At 44.5% G+C, this 22445-nt stretch overlaps 1 protein-coding gene and 1 pseudogene across 1 annotated transcript in view; one reads left to right on the forward strand and one right to left on the reverse strand.

The window, feature by feature from the left end:
* Positions 1-22445, reverse strand: part of LOC126293614 (uncharacterized) — a 69944-nt gene that overhangs the window by 41966 nt on the left and 5533 nt on the right. The window lies entirely within an intron of this gene.
* Positions 1508-9833, forward strand: LOC126293615 (N-alpha-acetyltransferase 20-like; annotated as a pseudogene).

A 22445-nucleotide genomic window follows, 5' to 3' on the forward strand; every position in this document is an offset into this window, starting at 1 on the left:
CCTTGTTCGGTAGGTGATAACTCAGCTGTACGTCCGCTACTGTAGATAAAAAAAAATGGTTCACATCGCTCTGAGCCCTATGGGACATAGCTTCTGAGGTCAACAGTCGCCTAGAACTTAGAACTAACTAACCTAACGATATCACACACATCCATGCCCGAGGCAAAATTCGAACCTGCGGCCGTAGCGGTCGCTCGATTTCAGACTGTAGCGCCTAGAACCGCGCGGTCACTCCGGCCGGGCACAGTAGCTCAGCTCGGGTGCTGTACCACTGTTAACTGGATTGATTCTACAATTGAGCAGCTCGGGGGAACAAAATGGTAAGTGCCAAGATTACAGTTTCGAGATACATAGCATCTTCTACTATACAGACATAAATGAAACTCAGAACTGACTAAAACAAATGAAATATAAAAAAAATTATTACATTACCATACACCATTAACAACTCATAGTGATAGAACATTACACATTACAGTAAGTCTTCAACACTTTACTGAAACTGCAAAAATCATTCATCACTCTCATTTCTAATGTCTCTTTCATCCAAAACTGTTGGCTTTAGTGGCAGGAAAAATACATTGTGGACAGGAGGTATGTAATTTAGGAGCGACAGAACGTCAGCAACTTCCTTCTTTTCAATAAGCCATGGCGCACTGTATTTAAGTCGAAGCGTAGGAACTGGTCCTTGCCTCCCACATTTCCTGAAGTTTATTTCATGCCAAATGTCATGACAAAATGTCTCGCTGATGAATAAAGATGATGGATATTCGGAGGTCACCTTCCACCTACATACTTTCCTTGGGTTGACATCTCGGCCATCAACTTTCTTCTATCTGAAGACAAACGCTTCTTTAGAGTGTCGTTTTTGATAGAAATCCTCTCTTTTCATATTATATACAAGCAATGGATTCTTCTTAGCTGACTTCTTGATGATCTCGCACCACTGATCTGGACATCTCGTAGTTGTCAGCGAACGTAATTTTCAGTTATACTTCACGAACATAATGGTATGTACATGCACTTACTATTATGTTGGTGAAACGTACTAAAGACAGTATATTTAAAAAAACATACCTCTGAGTCATGTGAATCGTTAGGAATGTATTCTGGATCCCTCTCGAAGATATTAGTATCATTGGAAGTATATTCCTCATCTTCTGCCATGTTCACTGTTGCCATAATCTCGGAGATGTTTTTACTTGCCGCCATTCTCTCTGTCACTTACCATTATGTTTCCGCAGCAGACGGACAGTGGCGCTTTCCATTAAGCTCCTCCCTCACATCTGTTGAGTGAATTTGGAACTACTAGTAAGTTTACTGCATTGTGCACGGACAGTGGCGCTTTCCATTAAGCTCCTCCCTCACATCTGTTGAGTGAATTTGGAACTACTAGTAAGTTTACTGCATTGTGCATCCCACAGGTGGTGTCATTAGCCATCTACCGCAAAATACACGACGATGGCGCTTACCATTGTGTTCCCCCGAGTAGGTCAATTACTGAATAGGTTCTTGGAAGATTGTTTTCAAAAGTTGTAAGCGTGACAACCCTGAGGCCCTTCACTTGTAATGACATGTTCAAATTCAATAATGTGAATCTGGATCCACTGACTGAAACTCATGGACTGACTTTCTACATGGAGTACCTCGCTCACTGGAATGAATAGTTTCAAGTGGCAGAATCGCCAAATGGGGAAATCATGGGTTACATTATGGGCAAGGCAGAGGGCCACGGAGAAATCTGGCATGGTCACGAGAATGATTTGACAGTGTCACCAGAGCACCATCGACTGGGGTTGGCAGCCTGGCCGCAAGATGAGATGCAGGTCCGTGAGACGACGCAGGGTGACTCACGGTGAGTTTTTGCGAACCACACAACTGGATGGTCCCGCGCACGTTATAGTGCAGTGGGACGTGACGCAGTATCTGCGCTTGGTGACCCTGGTGACCGCAGTCTCCTGTACGAAGTTTACTGCGAGGCTCACGGTGGTTCTCGCTGTTGATAGCTCGAAACGGAGGAAAAGCTAATTGAAGCCGTACGTGTTCGCAAAGTCCTGTATGATACAAGCCACGAAGATTACTTGAAAACGAAGCTGAAAGCTGAGAAGTGGGAGGAAGTGGCCAAGGCAACGGACATACGAAACGATAAGTTGCATTGTAGATCGTTGTTAACATTCTACATTGTCATTGTTAAAACTCTGTAGCAAATTTTTGTGATGTGCTCTGTCCTGGTTAAATGTTTATCAAAAAAGATGCCTAGGTTTCTTACAATATCATTCCTCACTAGCGTGTAGCGCTACATATCTACCAGTGTAAACGGAATAGATGGATTTAACCACGTCTTTGATATCAATATAGAATCGAAACTGTCGTCCGAGTAATGACACAAAGTTCTCTGAGGACTGTTTAAATTGATTTGTTGTTGGATAGTCCTTAAGACTAAAGGATTCTGTTTCTACTACGAAAATACGGTTTCTGTTAACTGATAATATTGAATTTTGTGTTGTGGTTGGCAGGAGAGCCAACACCGTGTTACTAGAGGAGGCCGAAAGACACGTGTTTTAGCTCACGCAGGCTGGCGTGAGGTCTGGAACAGGACAAGGAAATTAGAATTTAGAAAAACGGACGTAGCTGGTGGAATACTTAAATTTAATCCATTAATGATGAACGTCGCTCTTGAGGGTACATAGTTCACAATGTCAATAGTAACTGATAATGGCGCCTAGCTAGGTCGTAGCGAATGACGTAGCTGAAGGCTATGCTAAACTATCGTCTCGGCAAATTAGAGCGTATTTTGTCAGTGAACCATCGCCAGCAAAGTCGGCTGTACAACTGGGGCGAGTTCTAGGAAGTCTCTCTAGACCTGCCGTGTGGCGGCGCTCGGTCTGCAATCACTGAAAGTGCCGACACGCGGGTCCGACGTATACTAACGGACCGCGGCCGATTTAAAGGCCACCACCTCGCAAGTGTGGTGTCTGGCGGTGACACCACAATTTGCCCACATCTCGCTATATATACAGTAGGCCTGGCGACAGCAAGGGCTTTTCTCACCAGCTTCTCTGCCCCTACTGACTCACGCCATATGGTCCTCCTTGTGCCTTCTTCGGCGTGAGAGCCTGTAGCCAGTTTCATCAAAGCTATGTAACACACCGTTTCAAACTCAAACTCAGAATCGGAATCCGATTCAGAATTTGTATCTATTAACATAGCAGTAGTAGTCGCCATCTCTGCCCGAGCCAAAGTTCCTTAGCAAAGCAATCTGCGTATTGAAACTGCGATCCAACATGCGATGATTCTACATCTACATCCATACTCCGCAAGCCACCTGACGGTGTGTGGCGGAGGGTACCTTGAGAACCTCTATCGTTTCTCCCTTCTATTCCAGTCTCGTATTGTTCGTGGAAAGAAGGATTGTCGGTATGCTTCTGTGTGGGCTCTAATCTCTCTGATTTTATCCTCATGGTCTCTTCTCGAGGAAGAGCAATATACTGCTTGACTCTTCGGTGAAGGTATGTTCTCGAAACTTCAACAAAAGCCAGTACCGAGCTACTGAGCGTCTCTCCCGCAGAGTCTTCCACTGGAGTTTCTCTCTCATCTCCGTAACGCTTTCGCGATTACTAAATGATCCTGTAACGAAGCGCGCTGCTCTCCGTTGGATCTTCTCTATCTCTTCTATCAACCCTATCTGGTACGGATCCCACACTGTTGAGCAGTATTCAAGCAGTGGGCGAACAAGCGTCCTGTGACCTACTTCCTTTGTTTTCGGATTGCATTTCCTTACGATTCTGCCAATGAATCTCAGTCGGGCATCTGCTTTACCGACGATTAATTTTATATGGTCATTCCATTTTAAATTAGTCCTAGTGCGTACTCCCAGATAATTTATGGAATTAACTGCTTCCAGTTGCTGACCTGCTATTTTGTAGCTAAATGATAAGCGATCTATCTTTCTATGTATTCGCAGCACATTACACGTGTCTACATTGAAATTCAATTGCCATTCCCTGCACTATGCGTCAATTCGCTGCAGATCCAGCTTGCGATGATTGTCGCCGTGACTCACGTTGCTGTGAGGAATTTGGCGTGACTCAGCCTGCGTCGCCTCACAGGCCGTGCGTCTCATCTTGCAGCCCGCCTAACGGCCTTGCTCGAGGACGTGTCGGAGAAAAAGCGCTCCTGCTTTGTTCATCTGTTCGTAAGTGTTGTAACTAGGCTGTTTAGGTTTTTATATTGGTAACGTCACGTAGCGCTCTGTATGAAAATCACTGGCTGTGCTGTGTGCAGTCTGTGGCTGGGTGGCATTGTTGTAATATTCGCTATTGTAGTGTTGGGCAGTTGGCTGTTAACGCGGGTCGCAAGATGAGACGCCCGGTCCGTGAGGTGACGCAGGGGGCCTCACTCCAAATTCCTCACTGTAGCGTGAATCACGGCGACAAGACTGCACCGTAGATCCTTCTCTAGATTGTCGCACAGATGACAAAATGGTAGATATCGAAATAGACAGAGGGATAGAGAAACCCGCTCAAAAGAGGAAAGGCAGCTGGACCTGATGGGGTACCAGATCGATTTAGCACAGAGTACGCGAAGGAACTTGCCCCCCTTCTTGCAGCGGTGTACCGTAGGTCTCTAGAAGAGCGTAGCGTTCCAAAGGATTGGAAAAGGGCACAGGTCATCCCCGTTTTCAAGAAGGGACGTGGAAGATACGTGCAGAACTATATAGACCTATATCTCTAACGTTGATCAGTTGTAGGATTTTGGAACACGTATTATATTCGAGTGTAATGACTTTACTGGAGACTACAAATCTACTCTGTAGGAATCAGCATGCGTTTCGAAAAAGGCGGTCGTGTGAAACCCAGCTCGCGCTATTCGTCCCCGAGACTCAGAGGGCCATAGACACGGGTTCACAGGTAGATGCCGTGTTTCTTGACTTCCGCAAGGCGTTCGATACAGTTCCCCACAGTCGTTTAATGAACAAAGTAAGAGCATATGGACTATCAGACCAATTGTATGATTGGATTGAGGAGTTTCTAGATAACTGAACGCAGCATGTCATTCTCAATGGAGAGAAGTCTTCCGAAGTAAGAGCGATTTCACATGTGCCACAGGGGAGTGTCATAGGACCGTTGTTATTCACAACATACATAAATGGCCAGGTGAGTGACATCGGAAGTTCACTGAGGCTTTTTGCAGATGATGCTGTGATGTAACGAGAGATTGTAACAATGGAAAATCTACTGAAATGCAGGAGGATCTGCAGCGAATTGACGCATGGTGCAGGGAATGGCAATTGAATTTCAATGTAGACACGTGTAATGTGCTGCGAATACACAGAAAGATAGATCCCTTATCATTTAGCTACAAAATAGCAGGTCAGCAACTGGAAGCAGTTAATTCTATAAATTATCTGGGAGTACGCGTTAGGAGTGATTTAAAATGAAATGACCATATAAAATGAATCGTCGGTAAAGCAGATGCGAGACTGAGATTCATTGGAAGAATCGTAAGGAAACACAATCCGAAAACAAAGGAAGTAGGTTAAAGTACGCTTGTTCGCCCACTGCTTGAATACTGCTCAACAGTGTGGGATCCGTACCAGATAGGGTTGATAGAAGAGAGAGAGAATATCCAACGGAGAGCAGCGCGCTTCGTTACAAGATCATTTAGTAATAGCGAAAGCATTACGGAGATGATAGAGAAACTCCAGTGGAAGACTCTGCGGGAGAGACGCTCAGTAGATCGGTACTGGCTTTAGTTGAAGTTTCGAGAACATACCTTCACCGAAGAGTCAAGCAGTATATTGCTCTTCCTCAAGAAGAGACCATGAGGATAAGATCATAGAAATTAGAGCCCACACAGAAGCATACCGACAATCCTACTTTCCACGAACAATACGAGACTGGAATAGAAGGGAGAACAGATAGAGGTTCTCAAGGTACCCTCCGTCACACACCGTCAGGTAGCTTGCGGAGTATGCATGTAGATGTAGAATCATCGCATGTTGGGTCGCAGTTTCAATACGCAGATTGCTTTGCTAAGGAACTTTGGCTCGGGCAGAGATGGCGAATACTACTGCTATGTTGTTAATACATACATGTTCAGAATTGGATTCCGATTCTGAGTTTGAGTTCGAAACGGTGTTACATCGCTTTGATGAAACAAAAAGCAGATAAAAGTGCGTACATGAAAAGAAGACTAAGTCATGGGGAATTCGCTTTAACTAAGGAATTTGATGATGAAAAATACACGAACTATTTTAGATTACACTGTGATCAATTGCAAGAACTGCATGATCTCATCAAGAATGAAATTGACAGACAGGGATGCAACGCTACAAGGCCGATTGGAACCAAGAAGAAACTAGCCGTGTTTTTAAGGTAAGCTATTATGATTAGCATATATCTCTATATATAAAAATGTTCTGTTGGCTTGTGTATAGCCACTAACCTCCGAATGCTCTTGACCGATTGGTTTGAAGTTTTGACACAACGTTGCATTCTAATACAGGATCGTTTTTAGGTACCTATTTCTACAAAAAGGTACGGCCAAACTTTCAGGAAACATTCCTCACACACAAATAAAGAAAAGATGTTATGTGTACATGTGCCCGTAACGCTTAATTTCCATGTTAGAGTTCATTTTAGTTTTGTCAGTATTTACCAATTACGTGGCCTCCACGCTCTCCTGACCTCAACCCTCTTGACTTTCATTTATGGGGGCAGCTGAAAGCTCTTGTCTACGCAACCCCGGTACCAAATGTTGAGACTCTTCGTGCTCGTACTGTGGACGGCTGTGATACAATACGCCATTCCCTAGGGGTTTCCTGAAAGTTTGGCCGTACCTTTTTGTAACGCCCTGGATATATATACTCGGGCGACAGTTTCGATTCTATATTGATATCAAAGACGTGGTTAAATCCATCTATTCCGTTTACACTTGTAGATATGGAGGGCTACACGCTAGTAAGGAATGATATTGTAAGGAACCTAGGCATCTTTTATGATAAACATTTAACCAGGACAGAGCAAATCACGAAAATTTGCTACAGAGTTTTAACAATATCAATGTAGAATGTTAACAACGAATTACAATGCAACTTACCGTTTCCTATGTCCGTTTCCTTGGCCACTTCCTCCCACTTCTCAGCTTTCAGCTTCGTTTTCAAGTAATCTTCATGGCTTGTATCATACAGAACTTTGCGAACACGTACGGCTTCAATTAGCTTTTCCTCCGTTTCGAGCTACCAACAGCGAGAACCACCGTGAGCCTCGCAGTAAACTGCGTACAGGAGACTGCTGTCACCAGGGTCACCAAGCGCAGATACTGCGTCACGTCCCACTGCACTATAACGTGCGTGGGACCATTCAGTTGTGTGGTTCGCAAAAACTGACCGAGAGTCACCCTGCGTCACCTCATGGACCTGCGTCTCATCTTGCGGCCAACCTAAAACAGCGCGTAGCGTTGCGCAGTTGGAGGTGAGCCGCCAGCAGTCGTGGATGTGGGGAAGTAGGATGGCGGATTTTTCAGAGCCGATGATTTGCACGTGTGTCCACCAGAAACAGTTCATTTGCAAGAATGGATGTCATGTACTGCTATATATACACTCCTGGAAATTGAAATAAGAACACCGTGAATTCATTGTCCCAGGAAGGGGAAACTTTATTGACACATTCCTGGGGGCAGATACATCACATGATCATACTGACAGAACCACAGCCACATAGACACAGGCAACAGAGCATGCACAATGTCGGCACTAGTACAGTGTATATCCTCCTTTCGCAGCAATGCAGGCTGCTATTCTCCCATGGAGACGATCGTAGAGTTGCTGGATGTAGTCCTGTGGAACGGCTTGCCATGCCATTTCCACCTGGCGCCTCAGTTGGACCAGCATTCGTGCTGGACGTGCTGACCGGGAGAGACGACGCTTCATCCAGTCCCAAACATGCTCAATGGGGGACAGATCCGGAGATCTTGCTAGCCAGGGTAGTTGACTTACACCTTCTAGAGCACGTTGGGTGGCATGGGATACATGCGGACGTGCATTGTCCTGTTGGAACAGCAAGTTCCCTTGCCGGTCTAGGAATGGTAGAACGATGGGTTCGATGACGGTTTGGATGTACCGTGCACTATTCAGTGTCCCCTCGACGATCGCCAGAAGTGTACGGCCAGTGTAGGAGATTGCTCCCCACACCAGGATGCCGGGTGTTGGCCCTGTGTGCCTCGGTCGTATGCAGTCCTGATTGTGGCGCTCACCTGCACGGCGCCAAACACGCATACGACCATCATTGGCACCAAGGCATAAGCGACTCTCATCGCTGAAGACGACACGTTTCCATTCGTCCCTCCATTCACGTCTGTCGCGACACCACTGGAGGCGGGCTGCACGATGTTGGGGCGTGAGCGGAAGACGGCCTAACGATGTGTGGGACCGTAGCCCAGCTTCATGGAGACGGTTGCGAATGGTCCTCGCCGATACCCCAGGAGCAACAGTGTCCCTAATTTGCTGGGACGTGGCGGTGCGGTCCCCTACGGCACTGCGTAGGATCCTACCTACTTGGCGTGCATCTGTGCGTCGCTGCGGTCCGGTCCCAGGTCGACGGGTACGTGCACCTTCCGCCGACCACTGGCGACAACATCGATGTACTGTGGAGACCTCACGCCCCACGTGTTGAGCAATTCGGCGGTACGTCCACCCGGCCTCCCGCATGCCCACTATACGCCCTCGCTCAAAGTCCGTCAACTGCACATACGGTTCACGTCCACGCTGTCGCGGCATGCTACCAGTGTTAAAGACTGCGATGGAGCTCCGTATGCCACGGCAAACTGGCTGACACTGACGGCGGCGGTGCACAAATGCTGCGCAGCTAGCGCCATTCGACGGCCAACACCGCGTATCCTGGTGTGTCCGCTGTGCCGTGCGTGTGATCATTGCTTGTACAGCCCTCTCGCAGTGTCCGGAGCAAGTATGGTGGGTCTGACACACCGGTGTCAATGTGTTCTTTTTTCCATTTCCAGGAGTGTATGTTATGACTTTTGAACACTATTAAGGTAAAATACATTGTTTGTTCTGTTCCAAAATCTTTCATTTGCTGACTATGCCTATCAGTAGTTAGTGCCTTCAGTAGTTTGAATCTTCTATTTAGCTGGCAGTAGTGTCGCTCGCTGTATTTCTGTAGTTCGAGTAACGAAGATTTTTGTGAGGTATGTGATTTGTGAAAGGTATAGATTAATGTTAGTCAGGGACATTCTCTTGTAGGATTATTGAAAGTCATATTGCGTTGCGCTAAAAAATATAGTGTGTCAGTTTATTGTTGATCAGAATAGGTGAAGAGCGAAATGTATGAGTACGTTCAGTTTTGCTCAGCTGTTTGAAAATCAAACTAATGTAAGAGATTTATCAGCACAGTAATTCAATAATTTTTCCAAGGGGACGTTTGAGTGTCTCCAACAAAGTTGCAATAAACATGTACAGGTACATTGTATACAGAACTGTTTTGGAATACTCTTCAGGTGATCCTGATAAAAATGCTTTTGATATGCGGAAAGCACTATCTAGAGGCGTGAAGAAAAAGTCGATAGCCGGCCGATGTGGTCGAGCGGTTCTAGGCGCTACAGTATGGAACCGTGCAACTCCTACGGTCGCAGGTTCGAATCCTGCCTCAGGCATGGATTTGTGTGATGTCCTGAGTTTAGTTACGTTTACGTAGGTCTAAGTTCTAGGGGACTGATGATCACTGCAGTTGTCCCACAGTGCTCAGAGCCATTTGAACAGTCTGAAAAAGTCGATGATACCGCTGACTCACCCTGTACGAGCAGACGGAGTGGAGTGACGACACGTTGTCTACTGAATGTACGTCGGAGGCGTTTGACATTCCGTTGATTGCTCTATGTGAAAAACTGGCAAAGCATTTCGTAGGCAACAAAATACTTGTGCTAATTCTGGATCAAACCAATCTGATTGACAATAAGAAATGAAAATCTTCAATTCTCGAGTGATTTCTACTGTGTACTACATCGAAAAAAAAGAAAGAAAAAGAAACAAGTCAAATGGTTCAAATGGCTCTGAGCACTATGTGACTTAACATCTGAGGTCATCAGTCCTCTAGAACCTAGAACTACTTAAACCTAACTAACCTAAGGACATCACACACATCCATGCCGGAGGCAGGATTCGAACCTGCGACCGTGGCGGCCGCGCGGTTCCAGACTGAAGCGCTTAGAACCGCTCGGCCACACCGTCCGGCACTACTTCGCAAGTTTTGTACTTTTAAACTGAAATGTGCAGAATGTTGAATATACATTTGTGCATTGGAGAAGAAACAATTGTCTGAACTATAAGTGGGTGCAAGCAATAAAGTTTTTCAGTAACTTCGGAAAAAAAGTGAGTTAATCGATCAATGATGAACTTGAACAATCGTCGTGGGACGTCCACCCCGAACACACACAACGAACAACAAGCAACAAAATGTGATCTACAAAACATAAAAAAAATAAATTTATAAGAGCGGTAGACTAGCGAATGTATGAACAGACTATCTGTAGATCTCTGGTTCGATCCCCCCTCATAGAATTATTTTAACTGTTTTGAAAACCGACTAGACACTCCTCTCAAATGAAGATCAGTCACAGCTACAAAGCCTCACCGCACCGAATATCATTGTATTTTCCTTGCTGTTTACATACGCTTATGTTTGCAGTCGCTGTTCACGCAAGTCACTTTCAATGAGATATTTTGTTCTTAATGCGACCACACACTTTTTACTCTTACAAACATTTTTTTTTATCTTGGCACTGTCCAGTTACGATCATTATTGCTTAAACGTTTGAAGTTTCATCATCTTACATGGAAATCAAGTAAAGTTGCTTCAGACACTCACACCAGTTTACAGTCACGAACATAACAGCCGTTTTACTGTGTGCGTATGGCGGTATCTTGACTACTAACAGTGCTTTCAAAAAAGTGAATTGTTTGTTCGCATTTATTGTCTATTGTCCATGTCTCAAACTAAGATTACTGTCAAGCTATGTAAACTGCAATCATTTCTTACTGACGCTATTTTCGTATTTTATGTAAAAGTTTTAAAAATGTGTAAAAATTCCAGAAATCGAACGTGTCACATCTATATGTTCAGTTAGGAGTTATCCATTGCTCCGCCGAGAGCTTGCTATGATTCGTACCTCAGCTGAGGCTGTTCTAGAGGTGAACTCAGCACAAGTATTTGCCTAGAATAATTTTGTTATATTTTGGGTCGTAGCTCATGACTGGCAGATATGAATCTACAATATTGGCGATTGAAATTGCGAAACCAAGGAGAAATGCAGATGATGAATGGGTATTCATTGGACAAATATATTATACTAGAACTGACATGTGATTACATTCTCACGCAATCTGAGTGCATAGATGCTGAGGAATCAGTATCCAGAACAACCACCTCTGGCTGTAATAAGTAAACAATCCGTTCTTGCTCATCCTCGTCGCCGGCCTGGGTGACCGAGCGGTTCTAGGCGCTACAGTCTGGACCCGCGCGACCGCTACGGTCGTAGGTTCGAATCCTGCCTCGGGCATGGATGTGTGTGACGTCCTTAGCTTAGTTAGGTTTAAATAGTTCGAAGTTCTGAGGGAATGATGACCTCAGAAGTTAAGTCCCATAGTGCTCAGAGACATTTGAACCATTTGACTTGTGTTGGCTGGTCTCTATATGTTTCTTTACGCCATTTGCCGTTCCCCAGTCCGCACTTTTCCCTCTAGGAATTTCCGCTATTGTCACACAAGATGTTGATTCCATACCCCTTTGCTTGGTTTTTTTTTTCCACACGTTTCGAAACATCGTTTCTTTTTCCACCATGTGATACAAAAACGTCAGCAACGCACGCAGAACACAAACGACGCATTTCTTCCCGATTCGACAGTTAGATTTTTTTCCTATGATGAGAACCGAATCAAAATACTATGAATATGACGAATAAGACAGAAAAGAAATACACAAAAATAAAGTCTCTCAGAGATTCATGTAACATTTCCACTAAAAGATTCATACGATTATAGAAACGTTGCATAATTAAACTTCCTGGCAGATCAAAGCTGTCTACCGGACCAAGAGCACTTGCCCACGAAAGGCAAAGGTCCCGAGTTCGAGTCTCGGTCCGGCACACAGTTTTCATCCGCCAGGAAGTTTCATATCAGTGAACACTCCGCTGCAGAGTGAAAATCTCATTCTGGAAACATCCCCCAGGCTGTGGCTAGGCCATGTCTCCGCAATATCCTTTCTTTCAAGAGAGGTAGGTCTGCAAGGTTCGCAGGAGACCTTCTGTAAAGTTTAGAAGGTAGGAGACGAGGTACTGGCAGAAGTACAGCTGTGTGTACGGGCGGTGAGTTATGCTTGGGTAGTTCAGTTCGTAGAGCACTTGCCCGTGAAAGGCAAAGGTCCCGAGTTCGAGTCTGGGTCCGGCATACAGTTTTGACCTGACAGGAAGTTTCAAATCAGCTCACACTCCGCTGCAGAGTGAAAATCTCGCTCTGGTAACGTTGTATAATAATAGACTTCACTTATTTTCATGCACAACGACAACAAACAAACCCAAGTCCCAGCAGAACACAACACTGAGTAATAATATTATACACTCACAAAATGTGCGGGAAAAAGGAAAAATAACAATCGATATACAGATGGAGCGCGAATTCCGTTTTCCTCGACTTCTTAGAGATCCGATACGCGTATCGATTAGAAATGAATCATGAGCGAAGTTCTTTCGACCACTGCCCAAGAACCTGAAATGGCGCGTTTCCAAAACAAATGTGCTAGGTGTGACCATAGTCAGCAAAACATTGGGAGAAATAATGGACTATTCGGCAGACAAAGTGGAAATTCGGAAGTCTCCCGCCTAAATCGTGAGACCTTGTATGTACGAGACAGGAATTACAAACTGTAGTAGCAAAATATTTCACTCAACAGAATATGCTCGCCAACCAACGTCACAGTGGGATCATTTCGCTCCAGATCACAAGAAATATGGATTGATCATTCAGAATCTTTTATTTCGCGGAGAGCAGCGACTTACCGAAACGAGGTTTTCAGCAAATGATAGCAACCAGAGAGGCACGTATATCTGTTATGGTGGTAATACTTTTAAGTTTTTATGAAGTGAGCCATTCAGGAGATGTTGTTTTCAAATGCAAAGGTATAAATTTTTCAATGACACTCGAAATTGTTGCGTAAACGATTGGACTGATGTAAAGATTGTTAATGTTGGCGTTGAAACTTCTACATCTACATCTACATGACTACTCTGCAATTCACATTTAAGTGCTTGGCAGAGGGTTCATCGAACCACAATCATACTAATCTCTCTACCATTCCACTCCCGAACAGCGCACGTGAAAAACGAACACCTAAACCTTTCTGTTCGAGCTCTGATTTCTCTTTTTTTTTATTTTTTTATTTTTTTTATGATCATTCCTACCTATCTAGGGTGGGCTAAACAGAATATTTTCGCATTCGGAAGCGAAAGTTCGTGACCGAAATTTCGTGAATAGATCTCGCCACGACGAGAAACATCTTTGCTTTAATGACTTCCATCCCAATTCGCGTATAATATCTGCCACACTCTCTCCCCTATTACGTGATAATACAAAACGAGCTGCCCTTTTTTGCACCCTTTCGATGTCCTACGGTGGATCTTTGAGCAAAAGTTTTCGGTCTTCAAGAGTGAAGAACGTAGGGGTGCGTATCGTGAAGTGAAGCGTCAAAGTAACTGTTATAGACAAGTGTATTCAAGTACAGAGATGTGTGGACAGGCAGAAAAAGGCGCTACCGTAGGCTACGACTATGTGAGACCAAAAGTGTCTCGTGCAGTTCTTAGATCGGCAACTGCTGCTAAAATGGCTGGTTATCTTGATGTATGTTAGTTTCAACGTGTTATACAAGACGCACGAACCATGGGACACAGCACCTCCGAGGTAACGATGAAGTGGAGATTTTTCCGTATATCAAGAATCCGGTAAAACCAAGTCTCCGACATCGCTACGGCCGGAAAAACTTCCTGCCAGAACGGGCCAATTGACGACTGGAGAGAATCCTTCAACGTGACAGAAGTGCAACCTTTCTGTGAAATTGTTCGGATTTCAATGCTGGGCCATCAGCAAGTGTCAGCCCCACGAAACATCATCGATATGGGCTTTCGGAGCCGAAGGCCCACTCATGTATAGTCTGTCGGTAAACTGAAGAGCGAGTGAGCGAGTCCCCACTCTGCCTACCCAGCTAAGTCACGAGGCGCCTCTACATGCTGTTCACAACATAATGCCGGCCCTGCCGCGGCGCGCTTTTAAAATCTGTGGGGAAGCCGTGTACAGATGCGTCTCGGCTGCGTTTAATTTTAGACAAATGCATTAAGACCATAAGGAATATAATAGACGATACCTCCTTCCTAAACACAACATTATAAATAATATTAACGTAAGAAAGAAGTCAGAATTCTACTGCAAACATAGAACCAAATGCCTGTTCATGTGAATGTATGTTCCTCTATTGCTACTCGTAAAACTAACCCCATATAATCTACATCTACATCTACATCTACATGACTACTCTGCAATTCACATTTAAGTGCTTGGCAGAGGGTTCATCGAACCACAATCATACTTTCTCTCTACTATTCCACTCCCGAACAGCGAGCGGGAAAAACAAACACCTAAACCTTTCTGTTCGAGCTCTGATTTCTCTTATTTTATTTTGATGATCATTCCTACCTATGTAGGTTGGGCTCAACAAAATATTTTCGCATTCGGAAGAGAAAGTTGGTGACTGAAATTTCGTAAGAAGGTCTCGCCGCGACGAAAAACGTCTATGCTGTAATGACTTCCATCCCAACTCGTCTATCATATCTGCCACACTCTCTCCCCTATAACGCGATAATACAAAACGAGCTGCCCTTTTTTGCACCCTTTCGATGTCCTCCGTCAATCCCACCTGGTAAGGATCCCACACTCCGCAGCAATATTCTAACAGAGGTCGAACGAGTGTAGTGTAAGCTGTCTCTTTAGTGGACTTGTTGCATCTGCTAAGTGTCCTGCCAATGAAACGCAACCTTTGACTCGCCTTCCCGACAATATTATCTATGTGGTCTTTCCAACTAAAGTTGTTCGTAATTTTAACACCCAGGTACTTAGTTGAATTGACAGCCTTGAGAATTGTACTATTTATCGAGTAATCGAACTCCAACGGATTTCTTTTGGAACTCATGTGGATCATCTCACACTTTTCGTTATTTAGCGTCAACTGCCATCTGACACACCATACAGCAATCTTTTCTAAATTGCTTTGCAGCTGATACTGGTCTTCGGATGACCTTACTAGACGGTAAATTACAGCATCATCTGCGAACAGTCTAAGAGAACTGCTCAGATTGTCACCCAGGTCATTTATATAGATCAGGAACAGTAGAGGTCCCAGGACGCTTCCCTGGGGAACACCTGATATCAATTCAGTTTTACTCGATGATTTGCCGTCTGTTACTACGAACTGCGACCTTCCTGACAGGAAATCACGAAACCAGTCGCCCAACTGAGACGATACCCCATAGCTCCGCAGCTTGATTAGAAGTCGCTTGTGAGGAACGGTGTCAAAAGCTTTCCGCAAATCTAGAAATACGGAATCAACTTGAGATCCCCTGTCGATAGCGGCCATTACTGTCTGTAGATTTCAAGGCTTGTCCTTATTTTGTGTTTCTACGAAATGGTAGAAGTTTTCTTTGTACGACTGCATTGAAACTTAACAATTCTCGGAACACAAAAAGTGTTTAAAAAGAAGAAATTTATAATTTTGTGAGTTGAATTCGTCCGATTTGCACTACTTTTTTGTCACTGTCTTCGTAAACATGCCTCAAAAGTATGTGTTCAATGTTAAGCATATTGGGTACTAACTCTGTTGTCAGCTGTCAGAAAGGATACATGTGTTTTGGTAGCATGAACGATTATTGGTTTTGTATAAAAATAAATTAGAGAATCTGTACTAAATTTTGTTATAAGAATGGAATAAAGTATATGAAATTTTTAGAAATGGTAAATATTGCTTTTAGTGAGCCTGTTATGAGTAAACTAAGGGCAGGTAAGTGGTTTAAACATTTCAAAGCAGGCCTTAAAGGGCAGCTGTTCTACAAGCATGGATGGGATTAAAAATGCACAGTTAAGATACTTGAAAACTATCCCGAAGAAACAGTTCCTAAAGTGTTTCAGGAATTGGAAAAAAGCACTGGCATAAGTGTATACCATGTAATGGGGAATATTTGGAAGAGAATAACATTGCTTAAGATTAACAGATAAAGTTCTTACCAAAAAATAAAAATTAATATGTGAACGCACCTCGTGTGTCAAGTTTTTTGCTTAGAAATCCAGAATCGGTGTACATGTTTCGAAGGAAATTTCAGCAGTGTTTAGAATAGCTATTGCGTGCATGTTTTAAGCAATATGTCTCAGAATCAGGTGAATAGTGACCGAGATAGAGATTTAGTGTTCCATAATCATCAAAGGTTTTACGTGATTTTTAAAGTGTATGTAATGGTGGGTTTCCTCCCAAACTTCTTCGTGGCGATTCCATTAAACCATGTGGCTTATTTATCCGTTTCTTACTTATGCCTCCTGTTAGGTGAGGCTGACGTTAGCGTAAATTGCAGGTCTTTGATTGGGACTGGTAATATTAGCCAACAGTTACTTTTGAGTCGCCTCTTTAATACACAATGTAATAACTTTAGAGACGATCGAACGCTTGTTTCTCCCCAAACACCTCCTCTTCTTCGAATTCTGCACATTGTCTTGCAATGCTGGACGATTATCCATCACTTCCAGATATCGAAGTACATCAGTAAGTTCAAATCATTCAAATGGCTCTGAGCACTATGGGACTTAACATCTGAGGTCATCAGTCCCCTAGAACTTAGAACTACTTAAACCTAACTAACCTAAGGACATCACACACATCCATGCCCGAGGCAGGATTCGAACCTGCGACCGTAGCAGTCGCGCGGCTCCGGACTGAGTGCCAAGACCCGCGAGACCACAGCGGCCGGCACATCAGTAAGTATACAAAGTTAACTCACTGACACTGGCAGCTAAGAGACCACGAACAGAAACGACGTAAAACACTGCACGGCGATCTACACTGGTAGAGAGATAATGGGTAACAGATTTTGGGTGCCCCTGTAGGCTGGTGGCAGCGTTCTTCCGGGAAAGGCCACTTCCCCCACCAAAAGCGCTGCTCGCTCTAGAGTTTCCAGACAGACTATACCCTTGATGACACAACACAAGGCTTTACGCCTCACCTGAGACCGCCAACACCGACACTGGACTCTTGATGAATGGGAACATGTAGCCTGATCGGACGAGTCTCATTTAAAATTGTATCTCGAGCGGATGGACGTGTACGGGTACGGAGATAACCTCATGAATCCATGGACCCTACATGTCACCAGAGGACTGTTCAAGCTGGTGGAGGCTCTGTAAAGGTGTGGCGCGTGAGCAATTGGAGTGATATGGAGCCCTTGATACGTCTAGATACGACTCAGATAGGTGACACGTACATAAGCATACTGTCTGATCACCTGCATACATTCACGTCCATTGTGCAATCCGACGGACTTGGCCTTTTCCAGCAGAGCAATGCGACTCTCACACGTCCAACACGTGGCTCCAGGAACACTCATCTGAGTTTAAACAGTTCCACTGGCCACCGGGTTCCCCAAAAATGAACATTATTGATCGTATCTGGGATGCCTTGTGAGCCGTGGTAAAATTTGCTGTTTTGAAGAGCGCGCCGCAGCGCGTAGTGTGAAGCAGTCGCCGTCCGTTTCTGGCGGTGGCGCCGCTGTGGCAATCGCAGCTTTGGTGTCTCCCTCTGGTGGGAAAGGGGAAAGGTTGCCTGTTCACGTGCGTTTAAGGGACGCTATGAGCTCGGCAGTCGGTGATTCTGTCAGTCTCGGCGAGTCTAGTCAGTTGGTCAGTCGGGTCAGCGTGGGGCAGTGTCTGTCTGTCGTCCGGAGTGCCAGTATGTGTTAGGCCGCCAGTCTGCTCGAGTTTGTTCAGGCAATGGGCATCGGTGGTTGGATCGATCAGTTGGTCGGTCGCGCACTGAGACACGAGATGACTTGTCCGTCTTGAGCGTCGGCGCATGTGAGGTCGCCACGTGAGTCCAGTGGGCCGCGCCGTCTATGGAGAGGTAGTGGCTTCGCGGGCGACACGAGAGCAACAGGAGTCAACCCACGACATCGGTGTGGCCGGTGCGAGCTGCGGCGCCGTGCCTGCATCCGTTGAAGCGGGTGGCAGCGGACGGTTCGGGAGAGAGATTTGGGGGTGCTGCGACAGGTCTTCGCCAGAAATCGCAGTTTATTAAAAGTTTGTTGTTTCAATTACTTGTTAAATTCTACTTGTTTTCTTGTTCAGTCTCTCGTCCCCAGTTTGCTCATCTGTCTCTGGCCCGCATTGGTTAGGCAGTTAGTGTCTGTCTGTCGGTCTGCGGCACGTTAATAGCTGCCTCTGTCATGTTTGTCGGATTCGGCGTTAACGAATTTATTCCTTATGGTGTAAAGGCCGAATTCCTGAAATATGTTTTTATCTTGCCCATCATCTTGCGAGGTGGTATATGTGTAATGTAGAGCATGTTGGTACATTTTATGTAAAACTGCATTTCATGGATTTTATTTAAATGGTCATTTTAGTGTATAAAGTTGCCACCCTTCCACCGTAGCGCCAGCCGGTGTGGCCCAGCGGTTCTAGGCACTTCAGTTTGGAACTGCGTGACCGCTACGGTCGCAGGTTCGAATCCTGCTTCGGACATGGATGCGTGTGATGTCCTTAGGCTAGTTAGGTTTAAGTAGTTCTAAGTTCTAGGGGACTGATGACCTCAGATGTTAAGTCCTGTTCTAAGTTCTAGGGGACTGACGACCTCAGATGTTAAGTCCTATAGTGCTCGGAGCCATTTGAACCACCGTAAGAGTTCTTTTAAAAACAAGTTTCACTTTCGGTGGGCAAATAATTTTTAATGTGAGTGTTTTGTACCATTTCTGTCCCTCTTACGGTGTGCATAGTTTGTGTGAGTTGTTAAAGTTTTTAGTTTAAAGTAATCCGGTGTGTTGCAGATTTGAGCCAGTGTAGTCGTTCAGAGGTTGTTGTGAGCGGTCGTGACCACGGCAGTGTCAAAAGGGAGCGGCAAGCTTCTCAGCCCGAAAGCTCATTCTAAAATAATAACAGTAATAAAGTTATTTCTGCCTCGGAAGAAATTGTAACTTGATATTTACAGGGTGCTTTCTGATTATAATTTTAAATCTGTTTTTAAAAAAAGGGCTTTTATGAATAAAATTTCCATTTATTAAAAAAACAATTTAATTTGTTCCATCAGTTACCCATTGGCAACTACTCCCACACTCACGTAGTGTGATTAAACGTGATGGTCTTGATGAATCGCTACTAAATAAAGTAAATTCTAAAGTAAAGATTTTGAAAGTAATTTCACAGTTCACCTTGCAACGTGCTGTTCAGCACAGATCTCCACCCCCTCGTATTCTTACGGATTTATGGGCAGCCCTGTTGGGTCCTAAAAGGCGTAATTGGCTGAACAATATTGTTTTACGCTGCCTGCTAGGCCTCAAGCAGTTCCAGTTTGCTTAATATGTAGTTAAACAGTCGCTGTTATTAAAAGTGGCAGTTCAAAGCGACACTATGAACCAACTCGTCAGCAATTCCACAAAAACGTTCCTCTTGGCAGTGATACTCGTAAAGAAAAACTAAAGGTAATATAAATCTATTAGATAATGTACCCTACTGGCCATTAAAATTGCTACACTGAGAAGAAATGCAGATGATAAACGGTGAAATCATTGGACAAATATATTATACTAGAACTAACATGTGATTACATTTTAACGCAATTTGAGTGCATAGAACTTGAGAAATCAGTGGCCAGAACAACCAGCTCTGGCCGTAATAATGGCCTTGATAAGCGTCAAACTGAGGTACAGCTGCCCATGCAGCACGATACCACAGTTCAAGAGTGGTGACTGGCGTATTGTGACGAGCCAGTTGCTCGGCCACCATTGACCAAACGTTTTCAGTTGGTGAGAGATCTGGAGAATGTGCTGGCCAGGGCAGCAGCCGAATATTTCCCGTATCTAGAAACGCCCATACAGGACCTCAACATGCGGTCGTGCATTGTCCTGCTGAAATGTAGGATTTCGCAGGGATCGAATGAAGGGTAGATCCACGGGTCGTAACACATCTGAAATGTAACGTCCACTGTTCAAAGTGCCGTCAATGCAAACAAGAGGTGACCGAGACGTGTAATCAACGGCACCCCGTTCCATCACGCCAAGTGATACGCCAGTATGGCAATGACGAATACACGCTTCCAATGTGCGTTGACCGCGATGTCGCCAAACAAGGGTGCGACCGTAATGATGCTGTAAACAGAACCTGGATTCATCCGAAAAAATGACGTTTTGCCATTCGTGCACCCAGGTTCGTCATTGAGTACACCACCGTAGGCGCTCCTGTCTGTGATGCAGCTTCAAGGGTAACCGCAGCCACGATCTCCGAGCTGATAGTCCATGCTGCTGCAAACATCGTCGAACTGTTCGTGCAGATGATTGTTGTCTTCCAAACGTCCCCGTCTGTTGACTGAGGGATTGGGACGTGGCTGCACGATCCGTTACAGCTATGCGGATAAGATGCCTGTCATCTCGACTGCTAGTGATACGAGGCCGTTGGGATCCAGCAGGGCGTTCTGTATTACCCTTCCGAACCCACCAATTACATATTCTGCTAACAGCCATTGGATATCGACCAACGGAGCAGCAATGTCGCGATACAACAAACCCCAACCGTCATAGACTACAATCCGACCTTTATCGAAGTCGGAAACGTGATGGTTCGCATTTCTCCTCCTTACACGAGGCATCACAACAACACCAGGCTACGCAGGTCAACTGCTGTTTCTGTATGAGAAATTGATTGGTAACTTTCCTCACGTCAGCACGTGGTAGGTGTCGCCACCGGCAACGCCGGTCAACTGCTGTTTCTGTATGAGAAATTGATTGGTAACTTTCCTCACGTCAGCACGTGGTAGGTGTCGCCACCGGCAACGCCGGTCAACTGCTGTTTCTGTATGAGAAATTGATTGGTAACTTTCCTCACGTCAGCACGTGGTAGGTGTCGCCACCGGCAACGCCGGTCAACTGCTGTTTCTGTATGAGAAATTGATTGGTAACTTTCCTCACGTCAGCACGTGGTAGATGTCGCCACCGGCGAACTTCTCTGTAAACGATAAAATTTAAATATATACTACAGGAATATCTCATTTCTTACGAAAAAAAGCACGAAACTGCTTATTCGCTGCACGAGTGAGCAAAAGCAGCGTTACGTGTGTACTGGGCACTTAGGAAACACCAACAATCATTTTCAGATTCTGAAATAATGGAAGAATGTATGGTGGAAGTAGCCTCGGCAATTTTTGAATAAAAAAATGATGTTGTCGCTGCAATTCAATGTATTCCTGTTGGCAGGAAGTAATACAAGAAGAACGAAAATTTTAGTTACTAATATTAAAAGCACTCTGCTTGAACTTTTGGAAAAGGCACCACGCTACTCCATTGCACCTGAAGAATCATGTGACGTTGTTGACGATGAACAAATATCTATTTTCGTGAGATTTTTCGACATTCAAAATAAGATACTGAGGGAAGAATTGCTCGTAATAATGCCTTTGAACGGTAACACTCGAGGAGAAGATTTATTCAAAGCTACTGACGAATTTAATAACAATTCCAACATTCGCTCTGATAAAATAGTGTCGCTTTCAACTGACGGCGCCTCAGCGATGACTGGCAAAGAATATGTTGTAGTAAAGAAAATCAGGGATCAGAATCCAGGTCTAATATCGTACCAGTGTATAATTCATCAGACTGCCCATTGAGGAATACTCAGTGCTACACTGAAAGAAGTAATGGTCAGCTTGGTGTAGTTGATTAATTTTATGAGATTCTCGTCAACACCGAAAGTTCAAGAAGTTTCTTTCAGAATGTGATGCAGTGTATTCTGACTTACTGCAATACAAAAATGTTCGTTGGTTAAGTAAAGGTCAAGTTGTTGAACGTTTCTGGCTGATAAAGGAAGAAATAACCTTCTTGCAAATCTTGGATACGCAGGTCGCAAAGAAGCACTCAAGAGTTCATAACAAACGAGAGCAACATGCTACCTATGGCTTTTCTGAAGGATATTCTGAAATATTTAAATGCGCTCAACATAGAGTTACAACGGAATGGGAAATTAATATGTGATCTGATATAAAGCGTGTCTGCTTTTCGTCGTAAGCTGGATATTTTAAAAAAACGATATTGCACGGCACGAATTTATTCATTTCCCAACAATTCCTGGGTATAAAAAAGAGATCTCTGAAGAA

This window comes from Schistocerca gregaria, chromosome 10 (assembly GCF_023897955.1).
Source record: "Schistocerca gregaria isolate iqSchGreg1 chromosome 10, iqSchGreg1.2, whole genome shotgun sequence".
In the NCBI taxonomy this organism is placed as follows: domain Eukaryota; kingdom Metazoa; phylum Arthropoda; class Insecta; order Orthoptera; family Acrididae; genus Schistocerca; species Schistocerca gregaria.